The sequence below is a fragment of the Octopus sinensis genome, linkage group LG9 (genome assembly GCF_006345805.1).
Source record: "Octopus sinensis linkage group LG9, ASM634580v1, whole genome shotgun sequence".
In the NCBI taxonomy this organism is placed as follows: domain Eukaryota; kingdom Metazoa; phylum Mollusca; class Cephalopoda; order Octopoda; family Octopodidae; genus Octopus; species Octopus sinensis.
In genome coordinates, this window is record NC_043005.1 from 1515152 (window position 1) to 1535151 (window position 20000).

General features: G+C 40.3%; 1 protein-coding gene across 1 annotated transcript in view; it reads right to left on the bottom strand.

The window, feature by feature from the left end:
* Positions 1-20000, bottom strand: part of LOC115215691 (tyrosine-protein phosphatase non-receptor type 4) — a 603270-nt gene that overhangs the window by 541688 nt on the left and 41582 nt on the right. The gene's annotated exons all lie outside the window — the stretch shown is intronic.

Here is a 20000-nt window from a genome sequence, read left to right on the forward strand (position 1 = left end):
ATCGGAGCATACTGGCTTCATTCCTTGCGAGCTTACGCATGTCTTCAGCAGTCACGTATATATATAAATAAATAATTCATCGTTATTATTTAATGACCATTTTTTTCCATTCTTACACAAGGAGCCAGATGGAACTCATATTGGGGCAATTTTTCTACAGGTGGACGCCCTTCCAGTCACCAACCTTTACACGTTTCCAAGCCAGTATTTCCCCCACAGCCTGCTATGTTTCACAAGAACCTTGGAAAGGAACAACATCACTTGTATGATGCTAAAGCTCACTTGCAGTCATTGCATGATATCAAAATAAGGGTGCACATAAACACATACAAACATACACATACACACACACACACATATATACACAGATGACAGGCTTCATTCAGTTCCCATCCACCAAATCCACTCCTAAAGCTTTGATTGGCCTGGAGCAGTATTAAAAGACACTTGCCCAAGGTGCCATGCAGTGGGATTGGACATGGAACCATGTGGTTGAGAAGGAAGCTTCCTAGCCACACATCTATATCTATAAAGCAGAGTTTGTGTGTGTGTGAGTTCCTTATGCATTCGGAAACTTAGTTGTCAATTTTCACATATGGTGCATCAGAAGACTCAATAATCTTTTGCTTACCAAATACACTTTATTATCATTTACATATTTGTATTATAAAAATGTAACATTATAATCTTTCTAGAAGTCAACTATTGTAAACAACATTTTATACGACATCACATTTTCTATATGAGAGTGTGTGTCAGTCAGTGTTTGTTATGTACTTTAGGCCAAGGATTGGGAAGTATATGTGTGGCTGTATGTGAGGGTGTACGTGCATGTGAATATGCATACATTTTTGTGACGAATAACACACACACACACACATTCACATACATATCTAAAAAGAGAGACATACACACAGAGTGACAGAGAGGTGTGCATGGATGTATGTCCCTCTGTGTTTGTTTTAGTATTTGTATGTGAGTGAAGTGAGTGTTGTGTGTGTGTGTGTGTGTGCGTGTGTGCATATGTTCCTTATGCATTTGAGAACTTAGTTGTGGATTTTGACATATGGGGTATCAAAAGATTCAGTAATCTTTCAGCTACCAAATAAACTTTATTTTTATTTACATTACAAAAATTTAACACTATAATCTTTCTATAAGTCAACTATTGTAAGCAACATTTTATACCACCACCACCACTACCACTACCACCACCGCGTCACATTTTCTACGAATGTGTGTGTGTGTGTGTGTGTGTGTCTGTCAGTGTATGTGTGTTTGCTCGTTTGTTACATACTTTAGGCTGATGACTGAGAAGTGTACATGTTTCACAGTATGTGAGGGTGTATGTATGCATGAATATATGTACATTATTGTGACACACACACACACACACACACACACACACATCTAAAGAGAAAGAGACATACACACAGAGGGACAGAGATATGCCTGAGGTGTGTGTGAATGTGTCTGTCTTAATATATATGAGTGTATGTGTGTGCAATTGCATGTGTGATAATTTTTATAAGTTAGAGTTTACATGAAATTACATGTGATTAAATGACACTTTCTCTTGGGGATCTTATGGATAAAGTATTTTCTAATTTATCTGCCAATTACACTGATGTAAACTGGTTAAATGAAAGAGTTGGCTCCAACTAATGAAAAGTTAACATGTACATCAGAAATGACTTTTCAATCAATTGACAATAGTTGATCAAGATCATGTTATTCAATATCCTGTTGAATTTCTGAACACACATAAACCCACTGGGATCCCATCGCATAATTTGACACGAAATCTGGATGCTCCCATTACATTGTTCAGGAATCTTGACCCACCTCGCCTGTGTAATGGAACTCAATTGTTACTTCCATGAAGCCCACATGTCCTACAGCAACAATCATAACAGGTAGTTACAATAGAGAAAACGTCTTTATTCCAAAATTTCCTCTCACACCTACAGATGTTCCATTTCAATTTAAGAGGTTTCAGATTCCAGTCAAACTAAGTTTTGGTATTTCAATTAACAAATCTCAGGGGTCAATCCCTCACGGTAGTTGCACTTAATCTCTCTACTACATGCTTCTCCCATGGCCAATTCTATGTTGGTTGCTCACGAGTTGGAAGCAGCAACAATTTATTCATTTGGACATAAACCAAAAAAATCACACAAAGAATATTGCTTACCCTGAGGTGCTTCAAGACTGACAGATTTTCAGTTCTGAATTCTATTATCATCACAATTTAGATATTTAAAAAATGAAATATAGATATTTTGAAACAATTAGGAGCAAAAAAAAATATCTTTATATTTATTGTTTACTAATTTGAATAATACCAGCAGTAACCCAGGCAACGCCGGATCATTCAGCTAGAAGCTAATATTTATAGAATATATTTATGATATATTTATAGAATATAATATTTATATAGAATAATGTATATTTTCATAATCTAATATCTTGATCTTTATTTACTGAAGTAAGAATCTGGTCTTTGAGAAAAATTCCTCAACATAATGTTATAAAGGAATTTTTTGTCTTCAAAACTGTTCCAAATAAAAGTGGTTATAGGTATAATTAAAATTCTTTAATATCTCACTTTTACTAGTTTTAGCCTTGGAAGATGAATACAGAACCATTTTGTGTTGGTTGATAGTTAACCACATGTTTTAGGAGAGGCCAAATGTAATTTACCAGGTTAAACTGAAGGTTTTTAAGATTTATGTCTGTAATGCCCCAGATTAGGAGAATGTAGGGGTGGAATACAAAACCTCAATGCCAATATTTGCCCACATTTGAAAAGGCAAGTTATATTCTTCATTTAAACTCAAATTCAAAAGTTAATTTCCATGCAGCATGGAAATTAAAAATAGCCACTTGGCCTCCATCACATCCTTCCGTCTTAAATAGAAAGGACACATAATGTAGTTCTAAATGACATTAAAAAACGACTGGATGACTATGGCTGGAATGTCTTTGATCAAAGGCCTGCTTGCTTGGCCTGGATGACACAATAATTACTATCTTTACTCTCAGTTAGAACATCTCAAGTGTAAAATCTTCAGCCTTTCCAGAGTGACTCACTTACAATAGATTATGTCATCCTTATACACTGTGCCTGGGAAAAAGAAAAGTCAACAGGATGCTCAAGGCTGGAACATCTTTGATCGTATGTCCAGCCTTTCAGGTATTTCTAACTCACTTATCATTCCACTTCTCTCACTGACCATACTGTCTCCATTCCAGCTTGGGTCCCATACTAACCCTTACATTCAGTTCTTCCTTCAAGAATTTCTAACCTACACATGTTTTTGCAACTATTCAAGAGAAGTTTTAACCATCCGACCCATGCCAGTATGGAAGGAGGATATTAAGTGAAGATGACGATGATGATGATGATGATCTCACCAGTCTCAAAGAGTCTGTGAAATCTATGGGCCCAGCCCTTTCATCCAGATGAATTTAATAGTTATAAAAAGAAGGGCTAACTTGGACTTCACTAATGACACACATACATACTATTGTCCAGTTTCTGGTCAAACAAGGTACAACCAATTCAGCTAATGAGAGGTATGTATGAATAAGGAGGAAGTAGAAGAGAGAGAGAGAGAGAGGAGGGATGTTGTTTGTGAATCTATACACATAACGACTTTATACATATGTATGTATATGATAATTAGAAGAGGTCAGTTCTTCCAGAGAATAGAAAAGCAATCAGGTGATAATTCGAATAAAAAGCAAGAGAACAAAACAGTTTTATTCATGTTATTGTTCATCCTGTAGCTGCGGTTGATGTTATTGTTGCTGTTATTGTAGTAGAGGTTCATGTTGAATTGTGGTTCACATGTTGTTGTTGTTGTAGTGTTTCATGGTGGAGGATGAGTAGGAGGGGAGGGGGTTGCTCTGACAATGAATAATTCAAAGCCATGGCAATCAACATATTGTCTTGCTTTTGCTCCATAACCCCTCCCCTCATACATCCCACACGATCCCCTCCCCCCACCCCAATCAGTGAAAGAGGGTGGACTTAATTGGTTGCACCACCCGACCATAAACATTTGGTTGGCGGCACACATTTTTGCTTTCAAGTAGATTTCACTAGACACACACATACACACACACACAAATGATGATTTATATATACACACACACACATATAGATCTGCCTATACATACAGATACTTATATAAATGTGAAGGTGTGTGTGTGTGTGTGTGTATTTATATACACACAATAAAATCATATCACTAATCACGATTTCACTTCACAAAAATATTGAACCCTACACACACACACACATTTACACACACACATATATATATAGAGAGAGAGAGAGAAAGAGAGAGAGGGAGGGAGGGGGAGATAGAGAGAGAGAGAGAGAGTCATGAAAAAGGTGGTGGTGGATTGGAAGAACAAGTGAGGCATTTGACAAAAGTGCTTCACAGCATTTCTTCCAGTTCTTTACATTCTGAGTTTGTAGCAGGAATATTCCACAATTCTTTAATTTTATCCAATGTCACAAATCGCAAGAATATTCACTCAGGTGATCGATCTGACTGATCATGACTTTGCTAAGAACAATTCCATCCGTTCATGTCTTTCTCTCTGGGCCTATCCAACATTATAAATTCAGCACACAGGAAGTGTTGACACACCACAGGACAGTGGCCCCCAACCTGTGGTCCGCAGACCCCTGGTAGTACTGGGAGTCCAGGAACATGTTAAAATGACAGACCTTTCAGTATCCTGCGGTCTGTGGGAAAGCTCATTTACATAAAAGGGGTCCTTGGTAGTGAAAAGGTTGGGACACAACCAACAGAGAAGGCAGACAGCAGCTGATACTTGTACTGCTGCTACAATTACACCCACAACAAAAACATTCAAACTCTCTCTCAACATTTTGCTGTTTGCAGCAAAGACAATATTTTTCTTTGTGTATGGAAAGAATAAATATTTCATTTTTCATAAGTCTCAACCAATATCAGTGTTTTACTTCATACAAGTTCAAATCCCACCAAGGTTAGCTTTCTTCAATGAAGTAAATTACCAATCAACACGTCAATTTAATCATCCACCCCCACCTCCACCTGACACTGTAGGCCTTGTGCCTCATTTCGAAACATTATTATTATTATTATTGTTGTTATGTTTTTAGTTTTGCTTTTATTTGAGTTGCACCCAATTCTCAACCAGAGACATCAAGGGACAAGGTTTTGGATCTAAAGATGCTGAAAGGCGAGGTGCCATGCAACTGAAAACACTGACGTCTGTAGGAGATTAAAAAAAAAACACAGAGTAAGAATGCATTTACATGGAGAGGAACTTACATAGAATATGTGAGGTGGCCATAAGTATGATTTTGGTTTATTTTTGTAATTTGCTTGTTTTTGGGGGCTCCTTTTCGTATTATTCCAAGTGCACCAATAACAATGGGTAATGGGTGCCACATTCTTCCAATTTCAGTCTCTAAGTCCTTATCTTTGCTCAATTTTTCAAATATTCCCAGAGATGTGTTTTTGTCAATTGGCGCTGCAACATCAAACAAAAGACGAGCCTTTACAACATGATTCTTCACAATAATTTCCTGATTCGTTTGTCTGAGTTTCTCCAAACAATCTGAACACGGAAATTCCAAAGGATGATAACTTCAGCATTCTGCACAACTTGTGCTGGTTTGTGTCCCCACCAATTCTCTTTGTTATGGAGGTTGTATGAGTAGCATGTTGACCAATAACTATGCACTGAACTGTCCTACCATGTCTGTGTTGATACTGGTCAGCTGCATTCAGAGATTATGAGGTCAATTGTCTCTGAATGCTCTCTACATGTGCAACATGTTGGGCTACTTTCATGTCTCAGAACATTACTCTGGTAATTCCTAGTTGGAAGGAACTGATCCTGAGCAGCAGAGATATACCCCTCAGTTTCTGGTTTGAGACCAGAGCATCTCAGCTACTGAGGGGTAAGGGTTTGGGCTGCATCTGGGTCCCTGGTTCTAATTGGGTATTTGCCATGCAGTGGTTTTTGCTCCAGTTTTTCTTTAGTCTATCACAGACCGGTTTGTTAGGCTATATTTTTTTGTTTTGCCATTTCAGCTGAGGACACAATTTCTTCATGTATTGGGTTTGTCAAGCTGTATTTCTTGAAGGTATAGTTTGTGGTTGTCATCACTGAGTCCAACTTTTTGGTAACTCCATGTTTCAGAACTGGCTTTAACATTCAGTTGTTTGTCACAGATAGGCAGAAAGTCCCATGGTTGCAATTTTCAATGGCTGCCTTCTCTTCTCAGGAGGTTTATTCAATCTACGTCTGTTTCAGGGTGATGCATAGGCTTTCATATCATCATCAGCTTTCCTATTTTGATATGAGAGAGGAAAAAGTTTTAAGCAATGAAGTTGTGTGTGATTACAGGCATGGCCTCAGTTTTGTTTCTGGCATTCGGCTACATTTTCAGAATGGTTCTCACTGTTTGGTAGCACACCTTCCTTATCTTTTCTCTCATTAGTGAGTGCTTAATTTCATCCCTTTCCCATATTTCTAGATACTTCTAGCTGTCCTAAAGTTCCAATTCTTTTATTTCCATGTCTCCCTAGAAGGAGACACCAAAAGAGTTTGAAAGCTTTCCCTTGGTAAATGTAGCCTTGGTGTATTTGCCCAAATTCCATTTTGATGTTGTCACTAAATTGTTTGTGTGTGTGTAGGATTGAATACAGTTGGCAATCATTTCGAGAGAAAACAGTTTCAAGTCATCCACATAGAAATAATGATTGTTTTTCCATACACTCTGCATCCAGAATTTGCTTCATTCGAGAGACTGCTTTTGGGAAACAGTGTATAACAAAGGAGAGAATAAGTCTCTCTGTTCTGAGTTCAAATTCCGCTGAGGGTGACTTTGCCTTTCATCCTTTCTGGGTTGATAAATTAGGTACCAGTTGTGTACTGGGGTTGATGCAATCGACTATTCAATTTTTTTTTTCAATTAAATTTTTATTGGCTCAAAAAGCAAAAGCAAGGCCATGTAGGGGGACATGGAGTTATGTACAGGGAGGGTGTTCATGCAAAGAGTTCAGGCCATTTCTGGTCAAGAGAGACTTTGAACCGAGCGGTCGTCGGCATCTTCACTATCTTGTCCAGCAGCTTATTCCACGGATCCACAACCCAGATGGAGAAAGCCCCTCTTTTTTGATTGAGATGAAATCATCATAGATAGAGCTTTTCGGAGTGACCCCGCAGCCCATGCTCTGGAGCAGGAGTGAAGAACAGCTCTTTCGAGAGGTTACACTTTCCGCTTATGATGTTGTGAGCAAGAATGAGATCACCACGTCGGCGTCGTTTTTTTGAGAGAATAAAGGTTGAGCGTCTTCAGCCTTTCTTCATAAGACATATGACTGAGACCAAGAACCATGCGGATAGCCAGCTTCTGGACTCTTTCGAGATGCTGTATGTCTTAGAGGAGATAAGGAGAAGAGGCTTGAAGCCCGTACTCCAATATGGGTCTCACCAGCGTGACATAGAGCGGTAGGAATATGGCTGCTGTGAACATTCTGAATGACCGTCGAATCAAAAACAGAACTCCGCGTGCTTTGTTGGCAGCATGGACGCATTGGGCTGAAGGCAAGAAGGAAGAATCCACCAAGATACTCAGGTCCTTTACCTGGTCGGTCTTCTCCAGCAGCAGATGACCCGGCTCGAAATCAAGTTGAGTTGCAGAAGAGGAGCCAACAGGCAGATGACAGCACTTTGACACATTCAGACACAGGTCCCATTCGTTTGACCATCTCCAAACTTGGTGGAGGCATCGATGAAGATCATCTATATCACTGCGAGGAGCGACCAGTTTGACATCGTCGGCAAATAGTAGGGTGTGTTGTGTGAGGTCATTTGGCAAGTCATTGATGAAGACTAAGAACAATAAGGGCCCAAGCACTGAACCTTGAGGCACGCCACTGCTCGCACTGGAGACGTCGGACCGCAAACCATTAACTTGGACTTGGAAGGAGCGATCCGAGAGGAAGGCACCAACCCATCATACAATATCCCGATGGAAACTATATGCTTGAAGGTTGACAAGTAATAGGCAGTGGTTTACCGAGTCAAAAGCTTTGGCAAAGTCCAATAAAACGATGTCAACAGCATCACCATCATCGAGGATACGCGTCACCAATTCTTCCACAACCAGTAAGTTGGTCAAGCATGATCTCTTCGGCACGAAGCCGTGTTGGGAATCAGAGATAGAGGCTGTGTTTTGGAGGTGGAGCAACATACTTGTCTAGTCCCCTACCCCCAAATTGCTGGCCTTGTGCCTACAGTAGAAAGGTTGAGGAAAAAGAATAATAAATGAATTCTATCCTACAATCAAGAGAAACCCTTGCCCAAACCCAGGCAAAACCAAAATCGTCCCCATTGTCCCCATGCTGACTTCATAGCAATATCCATTCCTGGACTGACTCCCGCATCCATCGCAAATAGGTGCAGCTTCTTTTCTGTTTTTCCTCCCTTTTTTTTTTATCTTTAAATCCTCTCCTTCAAACACTCAGACATCGAAATCAACAACCATCCTCATCCTCATTATTATTATTATTAGCCCTGACTGGCTTCCGTGCCGGTGGCACGTAAAAAGCGCCATCCGACTGTGGCTGTTTGCCAGCCTCGTCTGGCACCTGTGCCGGTGGCACGTAAAAAGCACCCACTACACTCACGGAGTAGTTGGCGTTAGGAAGGGCATCCAGCAGTAGAAACATTGCCAGATCAGACTGGGCCTGTGCAGCCTTCTGGCTTCCCAGACCCCAGTTGCACCGTCCAACCCATGCTAGCATGGAAAGCGGACGCTAAACGATGATGATGATGATGATTATTATTATCAAAGCAGCAAGATGGCAGAATTATTCGTGTACCAGGTGAAGTGCTTAGAAGTTTTCCTGGGGATGTATAGCAGCGAAAAAAAACACTCACACACACACACACATATAGGTGCAGGCAAGGCTGTGGGAGTTAAGGAATTTGCTTTGAAACCATGAGGCTGCAGGTTCAATCCCACTGCATATCATCCTGGACACATGCATTCTGCCATAGCCTGAACCAACCAATATTTTTTTCAGTGAATTTGTAAGCCAGAAACTGTGTGGAAGCCCATCATATATGTGTGTGTGGGGGGGAGGCTTCCCTTGATATCACATGATGTTGTAAATCCCTGTTGTACAAGCAGTATCATTCATTTCCTGTTGAAAACATATCTAGTCATAGGAAATATTCCCTTGCTTGAAAACAAGGGACAGTTAGCAACAGGAAAGGCATCCAACCACAGAAAATCTGCCCCTGTAAGATGCTTCCTGACCCATGATGATGATGATGACATATATATATAGAAGTACTATCATGGCTGAATATAAACACACACACGCACACACATGCACACACACACACACACACACACACACACACACACACACAGAGAAAATTCTTCTCCTCTCTGGCTCTGGCTTTTATATTCTGTGACAATGTTCAATTTCTATCATGCTGAAAATCTTCAATAGAAATGTTTAAGACACACTTATTTGTTTCAATGTTACCAATATTCACTCCACAATATGAGAGAGAGCAGCCATCTGTAAATGAATTCTACAGAATGCAGGAAGACATTCTTTAAGAATCGTTTGAAACCATTGTGCTGCAAACTTCTCTTGTCCAGTCCAATAACACCAGCTTAGTAAAACAAGTGTTACATAGATAGAAATGAAGTCTTCATTCATGCATATATACATATGCATACATACATACATACAACATTCATATGAGGGGGTACCCAAAAGAAACTGGAATTTTGCAGTATTATTTCCTTCCCTTAGTTCTATGTATTTACACTTTAATCGCTTTCAAAGTATTCTCCATTTGACGCACTCCATCAGTCCAAGCACGTTTTCTACTATTCAAAGCAGAGCTGCAACTCCTGCGAAGTGATGTCTTTTAACCTTTCCGTCGTTTCTTTTCTTCACCTCTTCCACATCTGCAAATTCCGTAGCACCAGTTTTCGTCACCAGTGATGACCTTCGAAAAAAAGGTCCGGATCAACTTCCGGCTGTTCTTTCAGTTCCATGACATGCATTCAGTTGTGACTGTTTCCGATCTTCTCTGAGTAAGTGTGGCACAAATTTTGCTGCAACTTTTTCCATTCACAATTCCTCACTTGGAATTTGTTGGCAGGAGCTCCGGGAAACACCAGTCGTATCAGAAAGTTCATCAATTGTCTTGTGATGGTTGACCAAGATTAGTTCAGGAATTTTCATGACGTTTTCATTCGTTCAGGTCGTCCTGAACAAGGCTGGTCTTCAAGTGACCATTCCTAAAGCATGGAAACCACTCGTAAACTTGTGTTTTGCTCATGGCAGCATCCTTGTAAGCTGTTTGAAACATGACAACTGTTTTGGCTGCTGTTTTCCCCAGCAGAAAACAAATTTTCACGGAAGCATGCTGTTCCTTTGTTTCAGCCATCACAAGAATTGACGAACAGGAGAGAAGCACTGCAAAGCATAGCAGTATGACCCCACTGGACAACACCAGTTGGCAGACTGATGCCTGAGGATCACATCAAGTGGTTTCTAGTGGCAGAAATCTGAAATAAAATGGGTTTGTCCCACAGAGAACGTTTCTGGTACGCCCTTGTACATCCACATACATCCACACAAATGCACAACGTTAAGCTAAAAAAGAAATACCATTTTATGAAATTTAATTATTTCCCCCTTATCCCACCATCACCACCACCAAAGGATAGCGACTTCTACAAATACAATAGATTTTTTAAATTTAGTTTTTGTTTATTTAATGGAAAAATTCCGTTGTATTAAATAGATTTGTGTTTGTTTCATGTCTCACATTGTTTGCAACCCTCAATAATATTGAATTGATGGTCATTCCTTTTAATGGCCAGTGTCAGTGGCAACGGCAGCATCATCGCTGCTTGGAAGTAGTCTCTTAATCATTTGTTGCCAACGAGGTTTTATCAGTAATTTGTGCCCGTTCATCATAGAAAGAGGAGATGAAAATAATTTAATTGAATTCTTCAAAATCAAATTTATTGCCCCAAAACATGTGCGTGTGTGTGTGTGGTAGGAGAGAGGCAGAGAGAGAGAGAGAGAGAGAGAGAGAGAGAGAGAGAGAAGTGTGTGTGTGTGTGTGTGTGTGTCTATATATATCTTGCTAATACTTACTTTTATCACTTATTCTTGTTTAATGAAAACTGCTGGGGATTTGTATATATTTTTGTATATTTTCCGTGTTTAACATTTGATCCCATCCCCCCTCCCACTCCCCACTTCCAATAATTTCTAAATATATTTAAAGCAAGATTTGTCCAATTTCAATGCGGATCACATTTGATTTGGTTAATTTTTTCCTTTTTTTATCAATTCTTTTTGTTTTGTTTTAACCTCATCCTTCCTGTATTTCACAATTATATGAGATGGACAGACTTGCCAAAAAGATGCTCCACCAATCTCTTCTTCAGTTATTCCTTCCTATGGTCTTCACGTCAACATTGATTCTTGGTTGGTTCCTTCTTGCTTCCTTCTCTGTTCTAATTCTACCATTTAGGCAAGAAACCATCACAAGTCAACCAAGATAAAGTGACAGACTCTGGAATGAAGACAACTAGTTATTGGTACTTGTTTCATAAGATTCTGAACAACTTCTACACCATTTCCTTGAAAACCAAACCTAAAACGCATCTTTGAGAAATGGATAAAAGACAGCCATCCTCCCGGATAGTAAACCATCCTCACTTCACCCTGCTATTGGGAAAATGTGGAGACTATTCCCAATTGCTAAGTGAAACGAGGCATGTAGAATTAACTGTTCTGTCCAAATACAGCAACAAAACTTGCAGTGGGTTTGAACTTAGGATCTTTATATTTGTCATTCATTCTCTTTTCCCAAGCAGCAACATAGACACTATTTCCCCCTCTCTTTAATTATACTTGTCACACAGCCTTCCTCTTTTTACTTTTTCAGTTCAGAACACACACACACACACACACACACACACGCATGCATGCACACACACACACACCAGATCCAGTTCTATACGTCCTGTAATGTTGCTGCCAGAATCGGTAGAGCATCAGCGAAAACATTCCATGCCATTGCTTTCAGCCAAGTTCTACTTTATCTTTCATCTTTCTGACATCAACAAAAGCAGGACCAGAATCTACATAGCTGACTATATTCTAAATAATGGTGCCCCAGCATGGCCGACACCATCTTTCTGTTTCCTTTGAAATCAATTCGGATGATTTGATTAGTGATAAATACATTTGATCAGGAAAGATTAAACAATTGAGACTTTATTGTAATTGAACAGAAGATAAATATACACACAGAAGTGTATATACACTTGTGCATGTGTGATGAATACGTACAGAGTGTATGTACATGTGTGTACTGCCATGTGTGTACTGCCATGTGTGTATTGTATGTATGTTACACATACAAAACAGATTTCAAGCTTTGCTGGATGCAATTTACACTCAATTAGATATAAGTGAAAATTTGAGATTATCTCTTTCAGTTAATTAATCTGGCTAATCCTTCAGAAATTACATCTGTAAACAACTGTAAAACTATTATCTAAACAGCCACACCGATAAAAGTAGGGAGAAAGGGAAAGTGTATACCTAGCAGATGGCATTCAGTTAACCCATGGACAAACTATTTGTTCTCCTCCGCAATGGCTTTTGTGAGTGGGTGGAGGCTTTGTCGGAATTTGAAATTAAGTTTTTACATTTATCTTTTATTCTTAAATTCCACTTAATTTGTGTTGAAATTCAGGAAGTTTTTAATTCACTGAAAAGACATTATTTGTTCGTGATTGTTTCTTTGTTTAACTTTGGAAAGATGCTGCAACAGTCTCTGGTCATGCTGCTACCAGTCGTTGTTGTTGTTGTTGTTGTTGTTGGTACACATCGACTTGAAATAAGAGATAACTCATTTTGATGGCAACAGTAATTCTAATAGGTCTTACAGGAGCAACCATTATTCAAGGCTGTCACCATTTATGATCTGTGACTCGGTTAATTCACTGGCAGCACCACCAATTTCAATCGTTATATATAAGTCTAGACATTACTCAGTGTTGCCAAAGTTTATGGTTTGTGAATTGACATTAAAAGCTGCAGAAAAGAACTGACCCCTTCCACCCCAGCCATTAAACACAACTGTTACTAACAATGAAGTGTGAAAGAGTTAACTTATTAACAGCACACACACACACACACACACTCTTTGACACAAGAATAGTGTTTTAGGGACTGGTACTCTGCTACCCACCACCTTCATCCGACACTCTTTCAATCCTTGACCTCCACCCCACCCCAAACATTGTTCTTTTCACTCCTCCACACCACCAGTCCACTTTCATTCCTCCTCTGGACCTATGTATAAAGACACTACACTAGAGCACCACTTCCCTCTGCCTCCCTCATTCTTCACCAGACCCATCAGTCCACCCCACCCCCCATCCTATCACAAGGCTGATTATCCAAAAGACTTCCTTGGATCATCCTCATGCCTCTGGAATTCCTTTCGATCACTGCAGCACCCTCACCTTCTTTGCCCTTCCCTGCAGCCAACCATCACACTTGCTCTCAACATCAGGGCCACTTCTATTGCCAGCCATTACCTACTTTCCCCCTTATTCAATCACTCAAAGGAATGAGAGAGCAAGGCAGTTTCTCTGGGACTGGTGACACAAAATGTGTCCAGGACCCACCGTCAAGTGGTTGACAAATGAGCAGAGAATGAAGACGGTTCTAAGGCCCCTTTTGTATTGAAAATGTCCCCAGTATATTGTGTAAAGTGGTTGGTGACAGGAAGAGCATCCAGCTGTAGAAATCTTGAGTCAAATGACTCATGATGCATGAAGTAACAGCAGCAGGAGCGACTCAGACGTAACGAGTCAGAGAGGAACAACCTGTCCAATGCAGAAGGGCATAAAAAGGGGATGTAAAACAATGATGATGATGATGATGATGATATAAGCATGGCTGCATGGTTAAGACATTTACTCCCCCCTCCTAACCACCCGATTCAGGCTTTAACCTCACAGCACAACACTTTGGGTAAATGTATTCCGTGATAGACTTAAGTTCGCCAACGATTGATTGATTGATTGACAGAAGTTGTGGAGAAACCTATCGTGTGTGTGTGTGTGTGTGTGTGTGAAGGCAGATGAGTCAGTGGTTCCAATGTTCAACTCAAGATCATAGAGTCAGGAGTTCAATACCTGGTGGTGCACTGTTCTCTTAAGCAAGTCACTTCATTTCACATTGTTCCGGTCTGCTCAGCTGGCAAAAATGAGTTGTACCTGTAACGCAAACGGCTGGCTTGGTCACATTCAGCATCAAGTTCAATCTCCCCATGAGCTATGTTAAGGATATGCGTGTTTGTGGAGTACTCAGCCACTTGCAAGTTAACTTTATGAGGAGGCTGTTCTGCTGATTGGATCAACTGGAAACCTCATCAGTGTAACCAAAGCAGGGCCAACAGGCTCAGGAAACCGATTCCATCACACGCCAGCGGGGAGTTGATAGCTTCCGTTACCTGGGTGACCAAGTCTGTAGTGGGGGTGGATGCTCAGACAGTGTTACCACTAGAATAAGAATAGCCTGAGCAAAGTTCAGAAAGCTTCTATCCCTACTGGTGATAAAGGGTCTCTCGCTCAGAGTGAAAAGTAGATTGTACGATGAATGTGTGTGAACTGCCATGCTTCATGGCAGTGAAACATGGGACGTGACTGCTGAAGACATGCGCAGCTTGAAAGAAATGAAGCTACCATGATTCACTGGATGTGTAATGTCAGTGTGCATGCATGACAGAATGTAAGCGCCCTGAGAGAAAAGTTGGGCATACGAAGCATCAGCTGGAGTGTGCAAGAGAGATGACTGCAATGGTATGGTGATGTACAATGTATGGATGAGGAGAGCAGTGTGAAGAAGTGCCACTCCCAAACAGTGGAAGGAATCCGGGGTAGAGGGAGACCCAGGAAGACATGGGATGAGGTGGTGAAGCATGACCATATGTTGGGCGTCACAGAGGCAATGACAAAAGGCCGAGACCTCTGGAGATATGCTGTGACTTCAAAGACCCGACAAATGAAGTGAGTTCACAGCTGTAACCTACACCAGTGTTGCATAACCAACCAACTCAAACGTACCTTGGATTGTAGGGCAACATGCCATGCTTGAGGTGACCTATTGAGTCAAGTACATCAGCATCAAATGGAAATTGTAGTTGTGATCCCCATGCCAGTGGCACATGAAAAGCACCATCCGAATGTGGCCAATGCCAGCCCCGCTTTGGCTGGCTTCCGTGCCAGTGGCATGTAAAAAGCACCATCCAATCATGGTCGATGCCAGCCCCATCTGGCCCCTGTGCTGGTGGCATGTAAAAAAGCACCCACTACACTCTCAGAGTGGTTGGCATTAGGAAGGGCATCCAGCTGTAGAAACACTGCCAGATCAAACCTCACTCAAACTGTCCAACCCATACCAGCATGGAATACGGACGTTAAATGATGATGATGATGGTGATGTACAGGGGTTGGACAAAATAATGGAAACACCTAGCATCATAGCATCATAATTTTAAGATATCTATAGAACCATCAAAAGCTTGTTTATTTTTATATTTTTTGATTTATTATTAGTGTTGTTTAATATGTTTTGCTAAAATTGCTGTTTCTTTTCAGATATCATCAGAAGAAGGTAATTAATATTCATAAAAATGACAGATCTATCAGACTTTCAAAAAGGTCAGATTGTTGGTGCTTGTATGGCAGGTGCTAGCGTAATGAAAACAGCCGGAATGTTTGGTATATCAAGAAGTACTGTCTCAAAAGTAATGACAGCCTTTGAGAAAGAGGGAAAAACCTCCTCGTCAAAACAAAACTCCGGAAGAAAACCAAAACTTTCAGATAGGGACTGTCAGACTCTTACGTGAGCTGTTAGAAAGGATTGCAAAAGTACAGCTCCCAAAATTACTGCAGAGCTTGATGACCACCTCGAGAAGCCAGTTTCCACAAAAACTGTTCACTGGGAGCTGCATAAAGCTGGATTTCACAGCAGGGCTGCAATCAGAAAACCACTACTTTTAAAAACAAATGTTGCAAAACATTCCCTAGAGCAGTGGAAGAATGTTATTTTCTCAGACGAGTCATCCTTTACCTTATTTTCAACAACCGGCTGAGTATACATGTGGAGACAGCCAAAAGAAGTATTTGATCCAGACTGCTTTCTTCCAGCTGTTAAACATGGAGGAGGATCTGTGATGATCTGGGGGGGGGGGCTATATCTTGGAAATCTGCCAGCCCAATGGTTTCTCTTCATGGCAGAATTAATAGTCAAGACTATTGAAGCATTTTATCTGATCAAATTCATCCTATGGTTGCAGAACTGTTTCCGGAGGGAAATGCAATTTTTTAGGATGATAATGCACCAATTCACACAGCTAAAGTTGTTACTGAATGACACAAGGAACATTCTAGTGAAGTTGAACATTACAGGCCATTACTAGTGAAGTTGAACATTACTGGCCATTACAGTCCCCAGATCTCAATATTATTGAACATTTATGGCGCAGTTTAGAAAAACAAGTAAGGAGTCGATATCCTCCACAATCATCACTACAAGAACTGGAGAGTGTTTTAGCTGAAGAATGAACTAAAAATCCTTTGGAAACAATTCAAACTTTGTACAAGTCCATACCTCATAGAATTCAAGGTGTAATTACTGCCAAAGGTGGTCCTACCCCATATTGAAATATATTTGTTTGAAATTTTAAGGTGTTTTCATTATTTTGTCCAACCCATGTATGTATGTGTGTATGTATGTACGTACATATGTATGTATGCATGTATGTATAGATTATTTGAAGTAACATAGAGATTTTATAGATTAAGAAAAAGGTGGGAGGGTCTTCTTAATATTTCTATCATCATCTAACATCTGCCTGCAATGCTGGTATGGGTTGGATGCTCTGAAGGGTCCAATGGGTCTGCAGACTGAGTCATGCTCCAAAGTCAGTTTTGGCATGATTCCTATGGCTGGATGCCCTTTCTAATGCCAACCACTTTACAGAGTGTGCTGAGTGCTTTTTTTCATGGTACCAGCCCTGATGAAGTTGTGGCTGGCAAGGTCAAGATCCTTACTGATAGGGGAGGGGCTACAGTAGAACTGAAGGTGGCTTTCTGCAAGGTTATGAAAGGTTAGAATATGAAAGTAGAGACTGGGGGGAACAGGTTTCTTGCTGTTAAGGAGACTACACAGGGTGGGTGGAAGCGATTAGCATGGAGAGCAGAAAAGAGAGATAATGATGGCAGTGACAAGGGTCGGCATGGGCCCCTGGAGGGGTGGAAAGGGGAAGATTGGCTGGGTAGCAACTGTGGATGGTTAGAGATGGGGTAGAGGAGTACACATAGTAAATGATGAACAAAAAGATGAGGGGCAGTGCAAGGGATTGATAATAAATATGACTTGGAAGAAAGATGGGGGAGAGCAGAAGGGGATTAGAAATTGGAAAGGGTTTAGGGGTAAATGTAGTGAATGGTGGAGGGGTAATTAATGATATGAGGTGGGGAGTAGGTGTTGATTGGAAACACAGGAGGGTTAAATATACTGAGGTAAAAGAATGATGCCATGTAAAACAAGAACATAGCTGTTCAACAAATGAAGATCAATAAAATAAATACTGGAGTCAGCAGGATCCCCTAAAAACTTTTGAGGGTGTTGCCCCAGTTTGGCTGCAATCATAAAAGAATATTTGTCTCCATATTATAGGATTTACTCATTTAATGCCCACTTTTTTATGCTAGAATTAGTTAAAGGGGGACTAATTTGCAGCAGGATTATTATGGCCAGGGGCTTCTCCTTATCTGTTTTACAAGTAAGAGATTTTTGCTTTATGTCCACAGGTCTTCAAAAGCATAGAGCGCTTGGTTGTAAGGTAAACAAAGAATGGACCACAAAGTAGGATTGAACCAAAAGCCAAATGGTTGCAAAGCGAGCTTCTTCACCACACAACCACGCCCACATCTCTGGTCATGCATGCGCTTGTGCATGCATGTGCGTGCCAGAAGGAGAGGCACACCATATAGAGTTGCCAATCCCTGCAAGTTGACTTCCAGTGCACAACATTTATTTCAGTCAGACTGATTTCTGTGATGTGATTCACCCTCCATTGTTTCTGAGCGTTAATTCAGTGCCGGCCAAGCTAAACTGACATCTTATAATCTGTTTCCTATATTCTAAAAGGATTCCATGATAAAGGTAAGATTTTTATGTTTCATCTTCTTTGCAAGATCGAGATGTTCCATAAAAAAAAAAAGAAAGACAAAAAAGGCAATGAAAATTTACAAAAGATTTCTCGTAAGATTAAAAAAATTTTTTTTGAGAATTTTTCAAGTTGCCAAAATCTTAAAATGAAAATCAACTCAACATCCCTAATTATATATTGATAAAAACCACTAATTAGGGTTTCTGAAATGCAAACTGTATGTTCCAGTTGTGATAAGAAAAGTAATGATTTCTCAGGTAGCTGTGGGGACTTATTTTTCTGCTGTTAATACAATAATCAAGTGAGTTGATAAGAAAAGCAAGAAAACTGTTAATCTAAAAAGATATTTCTATTTTATTTATTTATTTAATCAATTATTATTGCTTTCTTTTCGAGGTCTTAACTGACAACAGATAAACCCAGAAATATACAGAAATGCAGGAATATTTCCAAATTCAAACAATCTCCTGTAGAACTGTAAAACCATAAATACACACACACATGTAGACAAACCAAGTAGGAAGCATTAGGACTGCTCAATCTCATAGAAATGGTAACCCAATCTTTGTCAAAACATACTCAATACTCTTGAAAAGAGGAGTGCACATGGTACAATGTAGTTGTTGACTTATAACAGAAGGCTAGAATGGAATGGTCAAAACTGCAATGCCACTAACCCTGGCCCCTCTACTCACAACTTGTTTTATAATGTGAGGCCATTAAAACTGGACGTTTATCAGAAGAGCTGAGTCTGGTGTGAGTAAGTTAGCAAAAGTGAAATGCAAGAGGAGCCGGCTGTTTGTGCTTTCTTTGACTCCAGAGAGAATTTCCCTTCACGCTAATGTCATTCATACTGCTGCTGGGGGGGGGGGGGGGGATCAAAAGAAAGAAAAGCAAAGACGCTGCATTGTTGTGTATAGTTTGCCTCACCACTTCTCTCTTCTGAAATAAAATACCTGGAATATAAATATGAAACAGTTACAAGAAATTATCTCTGGATAACTGTTCCGTGTGAATATCCTGCAAGGTTTGATGGATGGACGAACAAAGTAACTGGAGGAATCCTTGGCATAGTTGGAAAATTGGGAGAATGGCTTCATGACTTTCTGAAGAATAGAAGTCAGGTGGTAGTAGCCAATGGGGCCACTTCCATTAACACGCAAATAGTGCGCGGTGTTCCGCAGGGCACTGTTTTGGGACCACTACTGTTCATAATGGCCCTCTCAGACATGCCCTCAGCCACGCAGAGAGCCACGATCACAAGTTATGCAGATGATACAAAAGTTTCACAGGCAATACAGAACCCTGAAGACACTAAGCACCTGCAATGTGAGCTGGACAAAATATACAAGTGGGCTGAAAAGAATAGCATGCAGTTCAATGCTGAAAAGTTTCAAGCTTTATGCTATCAGCATGCAAAACTGAATGCAATACCCAATGAATACACTGGACCTGGAGGGATTGCAATCCCAGAGGCACAATCAGTGCGTGACCTGGGTATCCACATGAGTGATGACGTGACCTTTCATGTACATGTTGCTAAACTGGCAATGAAATGTAGACGTCTGGCCGGATGGATTCTTAGAACCTTTAGAACAAGAGAACAAGAAACCATGATGGTCCTCTGGAAGACACTTGTCCTAAGCCACTTTGACTATTGCTCTCAGCTA